We start from the raw sequence: 18013 nt of genomic DNA on the forward strand, positions 1-18013 counted from the left end.
TTAATAAAGGGGCCATCTCTTGAGTAACTGCTTAAAAGAGCCTATTCAATGAATGGGTACATCTCACTCAAAGTGAGAATCTGATAAGACCTTAATCTAAAATGGCTAGGGCCTCACATTGCATCCTGGGCCATCTCCAGTTGCCCTGGTGAACATCTGGTCATTGCAACCAGATGGCTCAGGAGAAGAAAGTGAGGTTAGTGACCTTGTACAGCTCTCCCTCACTCAGATCAAAGTCAACTGTAAGTCATGTCGTCATCTTGATATCATGGTCCTCTTTGAGAATGAAGGACAAACACAACAACAACACCCAGCTGTCTCAAGTCTGTCTGTTCCCTGCTTGGAATCTAGTTACTTTTTCATTGGGAGATGGAGTGGTGTAGAACTGTGTTATCAAACTGAAATAGAAACAGATACCTAAAGGATTCATAGTGACTTACAAAACCACAAATTAACATTATCTATATTGTATTTGAAAAATTTTATTGAGCATTCCCCAATTACATTTTAATATGGCTCCAACCACACTTGAGAGTTGTGCTAACTATATGTAGGGACAGGAGCAGCAGAGGAAAGGGAAGAGAGGAATAGTAGAAGAGGATGAGGGAGAGAAGGAGAAAAAGAAAAGGAAAATTATCTATGTTTAACTTGGGATATACAGAGAACCTCCATAGCCCATATAGGAGATACCTTACATTTTGATTTAAGCTTTCAAAATGTACCTTTTCCCAAATTAGCAACAGATTTGAAATCAGAGAAAATCTGACATTTATTGTAAACTTGATGTTAATGTTTATCTAATTCTGCTAAAGATCATATTCTTTAAGTCAGAGTGTGTTTATTCTGTTAAAGCATTATAAATATGCCACACACCTTAATAAGAGTGAGTAAACAAGTTCTTCCTTCATCATTTCAGCATCTGTTGTGTACAGTAATTCCCTTCTGAGACCAATATCAATGTTAATATTGCATTAAGAAAGATAAAAACACAAAACACAGCATGGCCATAAATATATCTTGCTAGACTCAGACAAACCATTTTAACTGCAAATTGTCTCAAGACACTTTAATGCTTTCTATTGCCATAGCTGGAGAATTAGTGAGGGCACATTGCTAAGGGGACCTCTATTATATCCATTAGTGAGATTTATAAGAACACTAATAAGTAAATCCAAAGCCCAACTCTATCAACAATAATGCAAATTAATGTAACTATAACTATTCATATCCGTTTCATAAATATTCATGTAAGTTCCCTAGACTGATGGGCATGTACTATCTGTATGGTCTAAATATGCGTGTATGAAAACACAAGCTGTATCTAGTCATGTCAAGATAATAGAATCATTCTTACAGTTTCCCTTCAACTACAGGATGACTGATCTGATCTGAAACAAGTCAACAGATTCTGTCCTTACATTTTTTTTTATCAAGCATGCTAAAAGGGGAATGTTATAGTGATAACAGAATATTTGAGTGTTTTCTAATTCAAATAATTTCCATGTCATTGATATGCTATCTAAGCATTTTATGATTATCACATGTAGTATTGATTGTAAGTTAGTTCAGTTGACGGATTTGATTTTCAATTGAACCTGGGTTTGAAGGGCGAGTGAGATTTGAGATTCAAAAACTATGTAAGGATGACTCAGACATTGAGAAGGGTATGTAATAAACTTTCTGGTGGTATCTACATAGCTTGAAATCATTGTACCATAAATTTATTAAAAAGTAGTATAATTACATATCATGTCATTAGTGAGTTCTAGTATTCAGTTAACCAATTTAAACCTCCAAATTTCTTTAAAACCTCTTATCTTTAAATGTCAGCTTAAGGTTTACAGAGTACTTCCATTACAATGACCATATGAAATTATTGCCCACATTCACACAAATAGTAAACAATGGGGCCAGGGCTTATGCCCAGATCATCTGACACCCAATCCAGTGGTCAGTTAATTCCTTACTTATTATGTTTCAGGCACTGGGTATACAAAATAAACAAAGAAAAAATCCTTGCCTTCAAGAAATTTATATTCTCTTTTTTTGGGGAGAAGGGGAAACAAATAGCATATACACAAAAGAGCAAAAAATGAATACAAATATATGCAGTACCTAGTGATCCACTCCCCAACAAAGGATGGCTCTTCCAGAGATAGCTTTCAAGGTTCAAGGTTCAGTGTTATATATTCACTAAAATCAATGTGTTTGTACTTAATAATAAGCAAAAGAATAAAATTAGGTCAAAACATAGGGATTTAATGACATTACACAGTATTAATAAAATATCTCTCCCATAAGCCTGGCATACCCTCTCCCACAAATACAGCATCTGTGAAATGAACACACATAACGGGAGCATGTACAAACACACACATGAAGATATGAGCACATATATAAAAACACGTGTATAGGGAACATATATAACCAGGAACATATGTATGGAGGGGGAATTAATAACATCAGCACTGAATAACTACTGGCATCTACCAGTAATGTCATCATGCTTCAACCACTGCTCCGATTTCTTCTTTGGATAGGTAGTCTTAGCTGAATATTTGTAATGTTAATGAGAGTTAAAGATCTTCCATGCCCATTAATAGACCTCACATGGAACCCACTGGGGGAGTAATTTGTTTAAAGGGAAAGTTTGCTTACGGGGAGGTTTGCTTGCTTGAAGGCTTTCATACCTTTTGTTAGTTAGACACTGGGTTGTGATGCCTTCTGGCTCTGAAAAGTCTATATATATTCACGTTGAAGTGAGGTTTTGCTTTGGGGCTCACTCATGAGAAGAATATTTACCTAATGTGGCCAGATGAGACTCTAGGTAGCTGTTAAGGGGCACCCCTCTCTCCTCCCATTTGAAAACCCGGATGTTGTTGCTTCTCTCTCTAGTAACTATGTATGTATGCAATAGTCAGACAGTTAGCAGCCCTGTCTGTTGGTCTTTATTTCTCTGCTTGTATTTTCTCTGCTGGTATATATGATCAAAGATTGCTGACCCCTCAAAAGTTGCTTTCCTTTTAGAAAAGCAGATCAAAGAACCTATGCCAGCAGGCCATCTGGGCACTAGGGTGTTTATTTGCTCTGCTGGACACTGCTTCCCTGGACACAAAGCCTTCAGTGGAAGCTGCAGGGTGACATGTAGTCTTACTCTAATGCTTCCACGGCCTTTAAGGCATGTGACTGTAGAGTTCTTCCCTACCTTCCAGCTTCCAGTTTCAGGTGTAGTCCTTAGTGATTCCCTCCTCAAAAGAAGAGTGGGTTCTGCACTGCTCTTTGAGTTCAAAAGGCAGAGGTTTTGTAAAAAAGATAGCTCTTTTAGGAAATCAGACATAGGCTCCATCACAGCCCTAAAACACACACACACACACACACACACACACACACACACACACACACACACACACAGAAAATTTCCTGGCGTTGCACTGGTAGACTGTCCAGATTTCACAGGCATACAACAATGAGGTCAGCATAATAGCTCTGTAGAGCTTCAGTTTGGTAGTCGGTCTAATACCTCTTTGTGAAACGCTGTTTGTGAAACATTGTGGGTGATGATGAAATCAAGGATATGAATATCCTTTTGTGAGCCTATGGTGGAGTGAAGGTCATGGGAACTCAGGATGATGAACTTGGAAATAAGGAAATACCTAGATGTAAACTGAAGCTCCCTAGTATAGGATGGAGAAGACTGTGAACAGGCAACTGAATTCCTTGAGAAATGAAAATGACGTGAGCATTGGTAGAGAAAAGTCACCAGAATCTAAACTTGGTTTTCTATTGGAATGAACCTCAGACAAGAGGTTGCTGGTTAACGGTAATATAGAAAATATAGAAACAAAGTGGAAGTGCAATGAGGTGCAAGAGGCAAACCTTTTATCATGTACAGTGTGTCAGGAGGAAATAAATGAAATGACATTTGTTATTGACTGGGGTTTCAATGCCCTGGGGAGTGAGGAACTAGATTCCACTTTACTTGAAGATTCTTGCTTGATATTCGAGGTGAGACACCTCCATCATAAGGTCATTGTTGAAATTAAATAATACTGGTTTGGAGGGGACTAAAGATGGATGTGACATATTTCTTTCCAAGGTGAATAGTGTTTTAGTGAGGTTCCAGCATAATAATCTCAGAAACTATTTATTTCATTTCATTTTTCTATGTTGAGTAGTTAACTAAGAAAATTAATGTACATCCCTATGAAGCCAAATCACTACTATTCAGGGATAATTATAAGAAAATGCTTTACTGACCCTGGCTATTTCAGAATCAGGTTCACTAATTAGCTACTTTTGAAAGTAGTTACCTCATCAGGAAAAATCCTTGCATAGCTTAATTTTCTTTCTTTCATTTAAAAAAGTTTTCAAGATTATTGTCTAGACACTTGAGTCCAGCTTATCAACTTATAAAGTTGACTCACTAATCATAAATCTGTACTGTGGTTTTACAGCTCTTCTATTATTAATTTCTTTGGCCTTCTTTGTCTATAATAAGATAGCTACCAGATATAATTTTCTTTTCCAAAAGAGCCATTTTGTTTAGATGCTGAATATTTTCATAAATTTATATTTGTCCTTAATTTACTTCCCCCAATTAAACTTCATATTTAGAGAAGTGATGTTTTAAAATCTTTTTATTTAGGAGCATACAGAGCCTGTATTATGGACCACATAGAGAGCCAGCCTCAAACCTAGGAAGACCAGTATCCCAAGTTTTAACACATATTATGTGTTTGACGTTTGTTGGGTCATTTTCCAGTGGTCTAGGAAACTCTAAAACTGCAGAAAAGTTGCCCACCTACATTGAAAGGAGTTTCATATACAGATGAAATCACAGGTCATTCTCTATTCAAGAGCAATGATTTAGAAATACTTCACTGACCTATTATTGCATACACACATGCACACGCATGGGCACACACACACACACACACACTTTTACATGTGGCTATTATTTCTTTCCTTTCAGTCTATGAACATTAAACTTCTTACCTTTATCTCTCTAAATGTCTCCTCCTTGAAATCCTTCATTGGATTTAATGTTGCACAAGAGACATCTTGCTTTCATGATGCTTTTTTATTTGCTAATACTGCACGCTTATGCCCTTTCCCATATGTTTCTAAAAGAGGAAGCACATCTTTCCCCACTCATAAAAGACAGGATTCTTTGCCATTCTGGCCCATAAATAGCTGTAAATCACAACCATTTATAACTGAAGTCATACTAAGAGGACTGGAAAATATTCCAAGACAATGAAAGATAGCCAGCCAGTCAAACCTTCCTTTACTCAGAAGTTTTTTTCTGCACCTAATAATCACCACCTCTAGCCTAAATAAACTCTGCAATGAAAAGATATATAGAGAAATAATTTTGCTCATGTCTTTCTTCAGAGTTTCAAAACTTATATTTGGGCTTTAAAAAATACATATTTTTCAGAAGTAATTCCGAATCAGGAAATAGCATGAAAAAGAAATAATGAAGTACAGTGAAAACCTCAAACCAGTACCAGCTGTTATACAATTAAACTCAACTGTTAACAGGTGTGTAAGAACAGAAACCTCACAATGTTACCTTTTGTCACTGTACCATCCTACATGACCCTGGGGTTTATAACTCCCAACCTGTATATTTGAGCTTTAGAGAAGAAAGTCTTCCAAATACGGATGAGACTAAGATATTGTTTGTTTTCTTGATGCATTTTCTTTATAGCTTTGGATTTTTAAATTTAGAATGATTGTATACAGTTCAGTGCTCCCTCCATCTGCTGTAAGAAACTGAACAGATGAACAGAACAGACTGAGGTGAGGCTAGCGTGGGGTGTGAGGGCTAACACATTTGTTCAGGACTTCCATTTGCAATCCTGTTCTCTGTCAGATTTTCTTTGTAAATCACGGTTCCTTAACCTCTCCATGTTTGTTTGCATTTGAACAAAGAAGTAGACCTGGGGATCAAGAATGATTATACTTGATACCTCATAGATTTTGTAGAGTTTGTAAAATGCTTTGGGATCTATAGATGAAAGGATGTGCAGGAAAGAGAAGTATGACTTTTATTACTTAAATATATTCTACAGTAATTGCCTCAAAATAAATGCTTATAATATTTTGGTAATGAAAGAACACTGATGGATATATTTTACTTTAGATACACACAGAAAGTGAAAATAAAAATGGATTTTCTTGGTTATTTCAGAGGGCTCAATTTTTTTTCCTAGTGGTTGCCTAAATTTCAATCTACTGATAACAGAAAATGGGACTTCTGGGACCTTCATCATGCTCAAACAGAAGGTGTGGGATCTGCACCTGCTTAAGCTGCTATTACACCAATCTGTGCCAGCAGGGGTTCCCAGGGCTTTCACTCTATGTTGTCTATTTTCCCTCCTAGGGAGTGTTTTTGTCTGAATGTGATGACCTGATTTGTGAGACTCCAAACTCCTTGAGAATGAGGGCTATATTTTTGAATTTGGTCTGATGTAATTGTGCTTCCTCCAATAGAAATGCTGAAGTAAGTGTTGAAGATGGAGTCTTAATGCAAAGAATGAGATGGGCATAAATCTGTTGTGATTATGAAGTCGAAATACATGTTCTTATGGGAGGTTTTGTGTCTCTACTGTGTAGGATTACTACACAGATGAGATGAGCACTTCTGATTTGGTCTAGCCTAAGAAGCCTGTTTCCCTCATGACTCTAGAACAGAGGTGTCAAATATGCTGCAGGCCACATGCAATCTAAATCACTGCCTAGTTTAAACCAGATTAAAATGTAATTGGGAAATGTTTAACAAAATAAATAAAAATACAATTAAAGACTAGGACCCTCCTCTTGACAAAGGACTCAGAAGTCAAGTAACTGGCTGGGAAAGTGCCCCAAAAAGGGAAAAAATAAGACCATAGAAAGTTACTTTCTTGGTGAACAAGTGTCTTCTTCCATCCTTTCAGATGAGGAAGAATAAGGCATACTGTCAGAGGAAGCCAAGGCTTCTGCATCCAGTACCTCCAAAATGAATATGAAATGGATTCAGGCCATAGAAGAGCTTGAAAAGTGAGTCAGCAGCTTGCTAAAGGAGAATCAAAAAAAATGCTGAGGAAAGTAACACCTTTAAAAATAGGCTAACTAAATTGGAAAAAGAGGTCCAAAAAGTCAATGAGGAGAAGGAGGCTTTAAAAAGCAGAATTAGCCAAATGGAAAAAGAGGTTCAAAATCTCACTGAACAAAATAGTTCTTTAAAAAAGAGAGTGGAGTACAGGGAAGCTAATGACTGTACAATAAACCAAGAAGTTACAAAACCAAACAAAAAGATTGAAAAAATAGAAGATAATGCAAAACATCTCACTTTAAAAACAATTGACTTGGAAAATAGATCCAGGAAAGACAATTTAAAAATGATGAGACTACCTGAAAGCCATGATCAAAAAAAGAGCCTAGATATTATCTTTCATGAAATTATCAAGGAAAACTTCCCTGATATTCTAGAACCAGAGGGCAAAATAAAGCTTAAAGAATCCACTGATCACCTCCTGAAAGACACCTGAAAAGAGAAATTCCTAGGAATATTGTGGCCTAATTTCAGAGTTCCCAGGTCAAGGACAAAACATTGCAAGCAGCTGGAAAGAAACAATTTGAGTATGTAGAAATACAATCAGGACAAAACAAGATCTAGCAGCTTCTACTTTAAGGGATCGAAGGGCTTGGAATAGGATATTCCAGAAATCAAAGGAACTGGGATTAAAACCAAGAATCACCTACCCAGCAAAACTGAGAATAATACTTCAAGGGAAAAAATGGTCATTCAATGATATAGAGGACTTTCAAGCATTCTTGATGAAAAGAGCAGAACAGAATAGAAAATTTGACTTTCAAACACAAGAATCAAGAGAAGTATGAGAAGGTAAACAGGAAAAAAAATCATAAAGGACTTTCTAAAGCTGAACTGTTTACATTCCTACATGGAAAGATAATATTTGTAACTCTTGAGATTTTTCTCAGTATTTGGGTAGGTGGAGGGATTACACACATACACACACACACATACACACACACAGACAGAGAGTGCAGGTTGAGTTGAATCAGAAGAGAAGATATCCATAAAAAATAAAATAAAATTAAGGGATGAGAGAGGAAACTATTGGGAGGAGAAGGGGAGAAATGGAATGGGGCAAACTGTCACTCATAAAAGAGATAAGAAAAATCTTTTTCCATGGAAGAGAAAAGGGACGAGGTGAGAAGGAAAAAGTGAAGCTTACTCTCATTACATTTGGTGTAAGCGGGGAATGACATACTCACTCAATTTGGTATGAAAATCTATCTTACACTACAGGAAAGTAGGGGAGAAGAGGACAAGTGGGGTTGGGGGATGATAGAATGGAGGGCAAGTGGGAAGAGAGAGTAATTAGAAGTAAACATTTTTGGGAAGGGATAAGGTCAAATGAGAGAAGAGAAAAACAAGGGGGGGACAGGGTATGATGGAGGGCAATATAGTTAGTCTTATACAACATGATTATTATGGAAGTCTTTTGCAAAATGGCACATGTATAGCCTGTATTGAATTGCTTGCCTTCTCATTGAGGATAGGGTGGGGAGGGAGAAAGGGAGAGAAGTTGGAATTCAAAGTAGTAGAAATGAATGTTGAGAATTGTTATTGCATATAACTGAGAAATAAGAAATACAGGTAATGTGGTATAGAAATCTATCCTGCCCTACAAGAAAAGAGAGAAGATGCTGATAAGGGAAAGATGGGGTATGATAGAAGGGAGGGTACATTGAGAGAAGGGGTAATCAGGATGCAAGTGTTATGGGGTGGGGGGAGGGAAGAGATTGAGAGAAAAATTGGAACTCAAAATTTTGTGGAAATGAATGTCAAAATCTAAAAATAAATAAATAAATCTTTTAGAAAAAAAGAAATAAAAATACAATTAAAAATAGGTAATGTTAACATGTTGTTTTCTAAATCAATATGGGGTCCCTATTCAATCTTAGGTTGCTTAGGAGTCCTGTTTCTGAATCTGAGTTTGGCACCTCTGCTCTGGTGTTTAGTCGTTTTTTTTTGCCCTCTAAAACTTGGGTCCCTTTCGTGGTGTTCAATGCTCATCATCATATGCTGAATTCCCTAAAAGGGCTTTTAATGACGTTTTAGGTAGGATTTATAGAATCAGAACCACAGAACTTGAGAGTTGGGAAAGTTTTCAACAGTCATTTCATTTGACCCATATAAAATGGGAATCCCCATACCCAGCAAGAGTTCATCCAAACTCTGTTCTGGCTTCTTGAAGTTGTCTGTTCCATTTGTGGACAGCTCTAATTATTAGGATTTTTGTTACAACAGCTCTAAATTTGCCTCTTTGAAGTGGAACACTGATTGTTCCTGGTTTCCACTTAGAACATGTCTACAACCTCTTCTGTGTGACATATTTCCAAATACTTGAATATAGTTACCACATCTCCCCCTGATTCTTCTTTTCTATTGTTAAAAAATGCCGATTTTCTTTATATGCCATATGTTCTTCTCCATCCTGTTTTTCTTAGATACTCTGGTTTATCAATGTCTGTCAGTAACTGTGTGACACATGGAATGCAACATAATTCTTGAGATGAGGTTTGACAAGGGCAGAATATACCAGGATGGTCATTTCACTCTTCCTATAAGTTGTGCCCTTCTTAATGCTGTCCAAGATCAAATTAACTTTTTTTTTGATTGCCTTACCACACTGCTGATTTATATTATGCTTGAAGTTTGCTAAAACCTCCAGATGTTTTTCATAAATGACTACCATCTAAACATGTAACAATTCTTCATACTTTTGATATTGATTTTTTATTTCCAATATAAAATTTGATATTATCCCTATTGAATTTTATCTTGTTAATTTCAACTCAATGCTTTAACTTATAGGATTGTTTCTGATTTTAACTCTCTGAATCAGATTTATATATTTTCAGAAATGTTTTAGAAATAGAAAGAATTCAGTTCAATTCTACAAGTATATATTGAATGTTAATTATATGCAAAACACTTTGCTAGGTTCTGAGGATATAAATCTTACATACAGGTTAAAGGCAATTGCTAGCACTCACAGGGGCCTCAGTGTAACCACCTCTACTATCTTTGTATCCAACCATGCAATTGTGTACTAGGTTCATTGCTCTGGGGTTGTCTGACCTCTCCATAGGAATTAAGATCTCCCAGTGTTTCATTCCACTGCCATATCAGATTTCTGTGGAAAGTTGCTATTTAGTGAGCTGCTAATTATAGAAATGAATATGGTCTCAAAGTCCAGGAATTTTCTTAGCAAAAGGGAAAAGTTAAAAAAAAAAGTCAATGTAGAAACATGAATAAGATGTGAACAGGTAGTTTTTTTTTCCCACAGAAAACCAGAATCCAGTAAGTCCTTACTCCTAGTATAATTAGCTGAGAGGCTATAGTTAGCCAAACTGGAACACAGTATTTTCAAGGCTGCTAATTATCTGCTTTAAAATTTCTTCCCTGTACTGGCATTGTTTAGTCAAATACTAAATGGGATCTTCCAAATGCTCTGGGTAGAAGATGTCCTTATGTTCTATGTTGGCAGACCTTCCAAGAACTTTTGATCTTCACAAAGTATTTGCCAGAGGAAAGAAAACACAAAAGGAGAGGCAAGGCAGCCAGAGGCCTTTCTTTAGTCTCAGCCTAGCAAGTTGAATCCATGCTGCAAGTCAGATGTGGTAGCCATCTGGGCCCCAGCCTACCATTATACTGAAATAGTGAAGAATCCTTCCTTTCTCTACTGCCTTCCCTGTCACAGCTTGTCTCAAAAGCTGCCTCCAAGTTTCACTAGCTGGAAGTCATCTCTTGTTATTCCAGATGTGTTAAAAATTTTCAGCTCAGCAACCAATATGGAATGGGGGAACTCAACCCAGCAATGAGTCATAGTCAGAAACAGGAAGAGGGTATCTGTTTATGCTCATTTCAATGTAGTTCCTTTGGGCAAGTGGGGAATTCACATACACCAAGTTGTGTGTGGAGGGTAAGGGGAGGAAAGAGAATGGGGCCTGTTACATAATGATGAAACAAAACATTGTCCTTGCCTTTCAGAAGCTTGATTCTGACACATGTGATAAGCCAAGTAAAAAATCATAGTAAAAGTAGAATGTGATGAAGGCAAAAGGAGAGATATAGGCCAAGTTTTAAAAGAATGTTGAAAAGGATGAGATTTCTTTCAGCTGATGGTGATATGAAGGGGAATTATGTAAGAATGTAGGAGGAGATACTCGTTTTGGGCATCTTAAAAAAGGCACAATGGGCAGAGATGTAGGAAGTTAATATTTTATTCTATGTGTGGGGTATGGTTTGTGTAAATTCATGGAAATAAGAGAAAATAGAATAAGATTGATGGTAGAGCACGTAGGTCTAACCATGTCACCTCCATACTCATTAAATTCTAGTGACTCCCTTTCACCTCCAGAATCAAGTGCAAAACTGATTTGGTATTCAAAGCCCTCCATAACATAGCCCCCTCTTTCTACCACCTGACCTTTTTGGTCTTCTTACACTTGACATTCCTCCAAATCTTCTTCTATTTAGTGATACTTACCTTCTTGCCCTTCTTCCCTGAACAAGACACTTCATCTCTTAGTGTTGGTCATTTTCTTTGGCTGTTCTCCACGCTTGGCATGCTCTCCTTTCTTGTCTCTGCCCAATGACTTTCTTCAACTGCCAGTTTAAAATATGACCTTCTACAGGACACTTTTCCTGATACCTCTCAATTCTAGTGCCTTTTCTCTGTTAATTATTTCCTATTGATTATGTATATTGTTTGTACATATTTGTTTGCTTATTAGATTGTGAGCTCCTTGAGGACATGGGGTGCCTTTTCCCCTTCCTTTGAATCCTCAGAACTTAACACAGTGCCTGGCACATAGTAGGCATTTAATAAATGCTTGGGGAAGTTAGGTGCCACAATGGATAGAATGACTGACCTGGAGTCAGGAAGACTTGAGTTCAAATCTGGAAACTTATTAGGTGTGAGACCTTGTGCAAGTCACTTAACTCTGCTTGTCTCAGTTTCTCATCTGTAAAATGAATTGGAGAAGGAAATGGCAAAGTGTTCCAGTATCTCTGCCAAGAAAATCCCAAATGAGTCATAAAGAATTGGACTGAAAGGAGTTGAACAACAATAATAAATGCTTATTGACTGCCTCACTTATCCAATTTTGTGGAAATATTGTGTGTTTGTGTGTGTGAAAGAAAAGAGGAGAGAGAGACACATACAGAGAAAAAGAGAGAGAGAGAGAGAGAGAGAGAGAGAGAGAGAGAGAGAGAGAGAGACAGAGAGACAGAGAGAGACTGAAACTGGAACCCAAGTATAAATTATCTCAAGTGCCACATTAAGGAGTGCCTATTTTCTCCTGTGAACAATGCGAGTGACCAGATAGTTTATAAAGAGGATAGTGGGGCAGGGACATGGCACTAGAAAAATTATTTTGATAGTTGTGTGAGGGATGGTTTGGAGAGGGGGAAATGAGAGGCAAGGAAACTAGTTAAGAGATATGTTCATGTTTAAGTTCTGGAATAAATTAAAGGAAATTATGAGCTGTTTTTGGAGTGGTTACCAGAAAGAACACCAGCATAGTCCTCTAGGTACCTTTGTATTCCAGAATTAATTTTTCTTTGGGGGGTGGTAGACCTGGAATTTCACTGTTATAGGTAACTACAATTAAATTTTTGTAGGGAAGGACAAAATAATACCTACTAAGGGACAGAGACAGGATTCAAACTCAGGTCTTCTGACTCCCCAAAACAATGCTCTTTCTACTTTGAAATCCAGTGGATAATTATATTTGTGAAAAAAGTGCTCAGGAGGAGCGTGATAGAGGTTGGCTCATTGTTAAAAAAGGTAAGAATGCCTTTGTTCAGACATTGGTGATATCTCCATAAAGATATAAGGTGTGGAGTTGTCAATAATCACTAATTTCAACAAGAATATATACGCATTTTATGAACTTAAACACTAAAGATAGAATATTTCCATATATGAAGTAAAACAGAAAAGGAGGATTAATATTATTTACATTATTCCAGTTTATGATGTATCATGTCACATCATATATCATATCATAATATTATCATTTGATTGTTAACTCTCTGTAAGGACTGTCTTTTGTTTTTCTTTGTAATCCTAGTAATTAGCACAGTAACTGGTATGTAGTAGGCACTTAACAAATGCTTATTGATTGAATGACTGACTGATATGAAACTGTTACTATCTATTCCATATAGCTTAATTGTAAAGTATATGTTAAATCCAACAATTACCTTTCCTTTTTTAATAGATGATGAAACAATTTACTTAGAAAATCCTGAAGATTCAACCAAAACTTAAATGAAACAATAAATTCAGTAAAAATTCAGGATTTAAAATAAATCTCCATAAACTAACTGTACAGCGGTATATGAACCAAACAAAAAGAAATTCCATTCAAAATAGGGGTAGAAATTGTAAAATATAGGTGTATGTAGCTACCAAAATAACACAAGAATTATATGAATCCAATTATATAACACTTTTTGTGGAAATAAAGATAGACCTAAAAAACTGGAGAAACATCAAGTGCTTAGGAATAGGTGGAGCCAATATAAGAAAAATAACAAAATTCTTATATTAATTGACTCATTAAATGCCACCTCAAATTACCAAAGCAATATTTTATGGAGCTAGAATCTATACTACAAAGCAAATATCATTGATCTGATAGTTTAAAAAAAGAGAGGTTAAGAAGTGAAACAGATTATATGCCCAGCACAGAGCAGCAAATAAACACAGCAGCACAGTGTTCAAGAAACTCAAAGACCCTGGTTACAAGGAAACAGCTATTTGATTAAAAAATAAAACTGGGAAAACTGGAAAGCAGTTTTGGCAGAAATCACCAATTAACTTTTCACATGTCTCCTGATTATCTATTTCCTTCTGAACCTCTTATTCTTACATGTATTAAATTCTCTAATAACCCTCTTTTCTTTCTTTTCTTATAATTTTCTTGGAGTCACTATCAATAACCCCTTTACTCTACAGAACTCCAGAACCATTTTTAAAAAAAGGGAAAAAATCTTTTGGCACAAATAAGCAAAATGAACCCACACACTGATCATGTCCAAAAATATGTCATATCTACTGCCTTGTCAGGACATGGGCAGGACGTAGGTGCTCCTGAGTTGTGGTTGTCTATTGCACAGATTAGAGTTCTTTGCTTTCAAAATGTTTTTTTCTTTACAATGTCTCTTACTTCATAAATTGTGTTCCTATTTTAGCTCCCTTTACTTCTGCATCAGTTCGCGTGAGTCTTCTCACCTAAATTTATCTGAAATTGCCTCTTTAATGATTTCTTCTTGCTGTTCAGTCATTTCCAGTTATGTCCTTTTCTTTATGACCTCATTTGGCATTTTCTTGGCAAAGTACTGGAGCAGTTTTCCATTTCCTTCTCCAGCTCATTTTACAGATGAGGAACTGAGGCAGATAGGGTTAAGTGACTTGTCCTGGGACCACAGCTAGTAGGTATCTGAGACCGGATTTGAGCTCAGGAAGATGAATCTTCCTGATTCTAAGACCAATGGTATAGTCACTATGCCACCTAGCTGCCCAATAATTTCTTAGAGTTCAGTAATTCATTATATGCATATACGATAAAACTTTTTGTCATTTCTCAGTTGACAAATATTCCATTGGTTTCCAGCATTTTACCACAATGAAGAGTGCTGCTATCAATATTTTCTGAATAAGTAATGTTTTTTCTTTCTTTAATCTAATAATGCTGAGCCAGAGTGTATGCATAGTGAAATGATTTTTGAGCATTGTTGTGATTTGCTTTCCAGAACATCTGGATCAATGCTCCACCAATAGTGCAGAGCATGCCTATTTTCCTATATCTCTCCTACAATCATAATTTTTCATATTTGGGGTCATTTTCACCATTATGATGGGTATGAAGAGGAACTTTGCAAAGATTTGGAATATTCTTTTCACCATATGGCTGTTTATTTTTTGAATTTCATTCTTTAAGAACTGCTTGTTCTTATTTTATTATCTTTTATTCATTGAAGTTATTGATTGTTTCTATGATTTCTTGTTTAACCCACTCATTCTTTAGGATTAGATTATTTAGTTTCCAATTAATTTTTCATCTATCTTTCCATGGCCCTTCATTACATATAGATTTTATTGCATTATGATCTGAAAAGGATGCTTTAAGCATTTCTGCCCTAGTACATGGTCAATTTTTGTGTATGTGCCATGTACCACTGAGAAAGAAAGATATATTCCTTTCTATCCCCATTCAATTTTCTCCAGAGGTCTACCTAAACCAGAATTCTATTCACCTCCTTAACTTCTTTCTTGCTTATTTTGAGGTTAGATTTACAAAGTTCAGAGACAGAAAGGCCCCCCACTATTATAGTTTTGCTGTCTATTTCTTCCTATAACTCCCTTGGCTTCTCCTTTAAGAATTTGGATGCTATATCACTTGGTGCATATATGTTTAGCAGTGATATTACTTCATTGTCTATGATGCATTTTAGCAGGATATAGTTTCCTTCCTTATGTCTTTTGATTAGATCTGTTTCTGCTTTTGCTTTGTCTGAGATTAGGATTGCTAAACCTGCTTTTTTTTACATTAGCTGGAGCATAATATAGTCTGCTCCAACTTTTTACCTTTACCCTGTGTGTATCCCCCTGTTTCAAATGTGTTTCTTGTAAACAATATATTGTAGGATTATGTGCTTTAATCCATTCTGCTAACTGCCTCTGTTTTATGGGAGAGTTCATCCCATTCACAGTTATGATTGCTGTGTCTTTCTCTCCATCTTATTTCCTCCTTGTTTATAATTTTATTTCTCCTTTTCCCCTTCCTCTCCTGAATAGAGTTTTACTTTTGACTACTACCTCCCTCAAACTTCCCTCCTTTCTATCAGCCCTGCTTCCTTTTATTTCCCTTTTCTCTTACTACTTCTTCCCTCCCTTTTAACTCTCTTTCCCTTTTCTTTCCCCTTTCTCTTCCTACTGCCTGTAGGTCAAGTTAGATTTCTATACTTAATTGAGTATGTTGTTCCCTCCTTGAAACAAATCAGATGACAGTAAAGCTCAAACAATGCTCATCTCCCTCTCCTCTTTCCCTCTATTATAATATTTTTTTTTGCCTCTTCTTGTGATGTAATTTACCTTTTCTGTCTCCTCCTTTTCTCTCATTACAATCCCTTTGCACTCTTTAATTATGGTTTTTAATCATCACATCAGTTAATTTATACTTATCTATGTATATCCCTTTTAAATGTAATAGTATATAATTCTCAAGATTAACAAATATCATCCACCCACATAGGGATGTAAACAGTTTGCCCATATTAAATAACACATTTTTTCCCCATTTACTTTTTTATGCCTCTCTTGAGTCTTGTATTTGAAGATCAAATTTTCTGTTGAGCTCTGGCTTTTTTATCAGGAAGGTCTGGAAATCCATTATTTCATTGAATTATTTATTTCATTCAATATCATTGAAATCCATCTCCTTTCTTGAAATATTATGCTCAATTTTGATGGGTAATTGATCCTTGGTTTTAGTTCAAGCTCCTTTGCCTTATGGAATATCATATTCCAATCCCTTCAATGTTTTAATGTAGAAGGTGCAAGGTCCTGTGTGATCCTGACTGTAGTTCCTTGATATTTGAACTGTTTCTTTTTGTCTGCTTGCAGTATTTTCTCCTTAACTTGATAATTCTGGAATTTGGCAACCATATTTTTGGCCTTTCAGTTTGGGATCTCTTTCAGGAGGTGATAAGTGGATTCTTTCCATGACTACTTTACCCTCTGGATCTAGGACCTCAGGGCAAGTTTTCCTTGATGATTTCTTGGAAGATATTGTCCAGGCTCTTTTTTTCCTCATAGCTTTCTGGTAGGCCAATAATTCTTAGATTTTTTCTCCTGGATCTGCTTTCCAGGTCAGTTGTTTTTCCAATGAGATATTTTACATTTTGCTCTATTTTTTCATTCTTTAGATTTTGTTTGACTGATTCTTGATGTCTCATAGAGTCATTATCTTCTACTTGTCTGATTCTAATTTTTAATAAATTTCTTTTCAGTTAACTTTTGTACCTCCTTTTCTATTTGTCCAAATGTTCCTTTTAAGGATTTATTTTCTCCAGTTAGATTTTGTACCTCCTTATCCATTTGCCCTATTTTCCTTTTTAAGGAGCTAGTCTCTGGGTTTTTCAAGGTCAGCAAGGGGAGAATGAGAGCACTTATAGTTTACTCTGTCATCTTGGCTCCCAGAAGTTCAAGCAGGTGACTTTCAAACATTTAGTCTGTGGACTGATAATCTCAGGAGTGGCTGCTGCTGTTACCAGGGGCACTGAGCTTCTGTCTCACTCAGTTCTGCTGGACTCCCATTCTGTGCTGCTATGTTTGAGAATCCACACTGCTGCTTCTGGTTCAGTCCACCCTGGCTGTTCCTGATCTGCTCTGCTATGGTGGAGTCTGTGCTGGTGCAGGCTGTGCACTCTGCTCTCCCCTAGCCCCCATGTAACAGATCCTTCCCATTAACCTTCTGGGCAGTCTTAAGTTGGAAACCTGCCACACTCTGTCTCCTAGTGGATTCTGCCATTCTAAAATTTGTTCAGATTCTCTTTATAGAGGTATCTGAAGGAATTTGTGGTCTCAGGTGAGTTCATGCTCTCACTTTGCCATCTTCTAAACATGCTTCTTGTAAACAACATATTGTAGGATTCTGCTTTTTATCCATTGTCCTATCTGCTATTTTATGGGTGAATTCATTCCATTCACATTTATAGTTATGATAACAGTGTATTTTCTTGTATCCTGTTTCCTCCTTGTTTACCCTTATCTCTCTCTTTCACCCTGTGTCTTCTCACAAGTGTTTTACTTCTGTTCATCACCTCCCCCAATCTTCCCTACCTTTTTTAGATCCTCCTCCCACCCCAAACCCATCCCTTTTTAACTTCCCCTAAAGTTAAGATAGATGTATATGTCCA

The sequence above is a fragment of the Notamacropus eugenii genome, chromosome 3, assembly GCF_028372415.1.
Source record: "Notamacropus eugenii isolate mMacEug1 chromosome 3, mMacEug1.pri_v2, whole genome shotgun sequence".
Lineage (NCBI taxonomy): Eukaryota > Metazoa > Chordata > Mammalia > Diprotodontia > Macropodidae > Notamacropus > Notamacropus eugenii.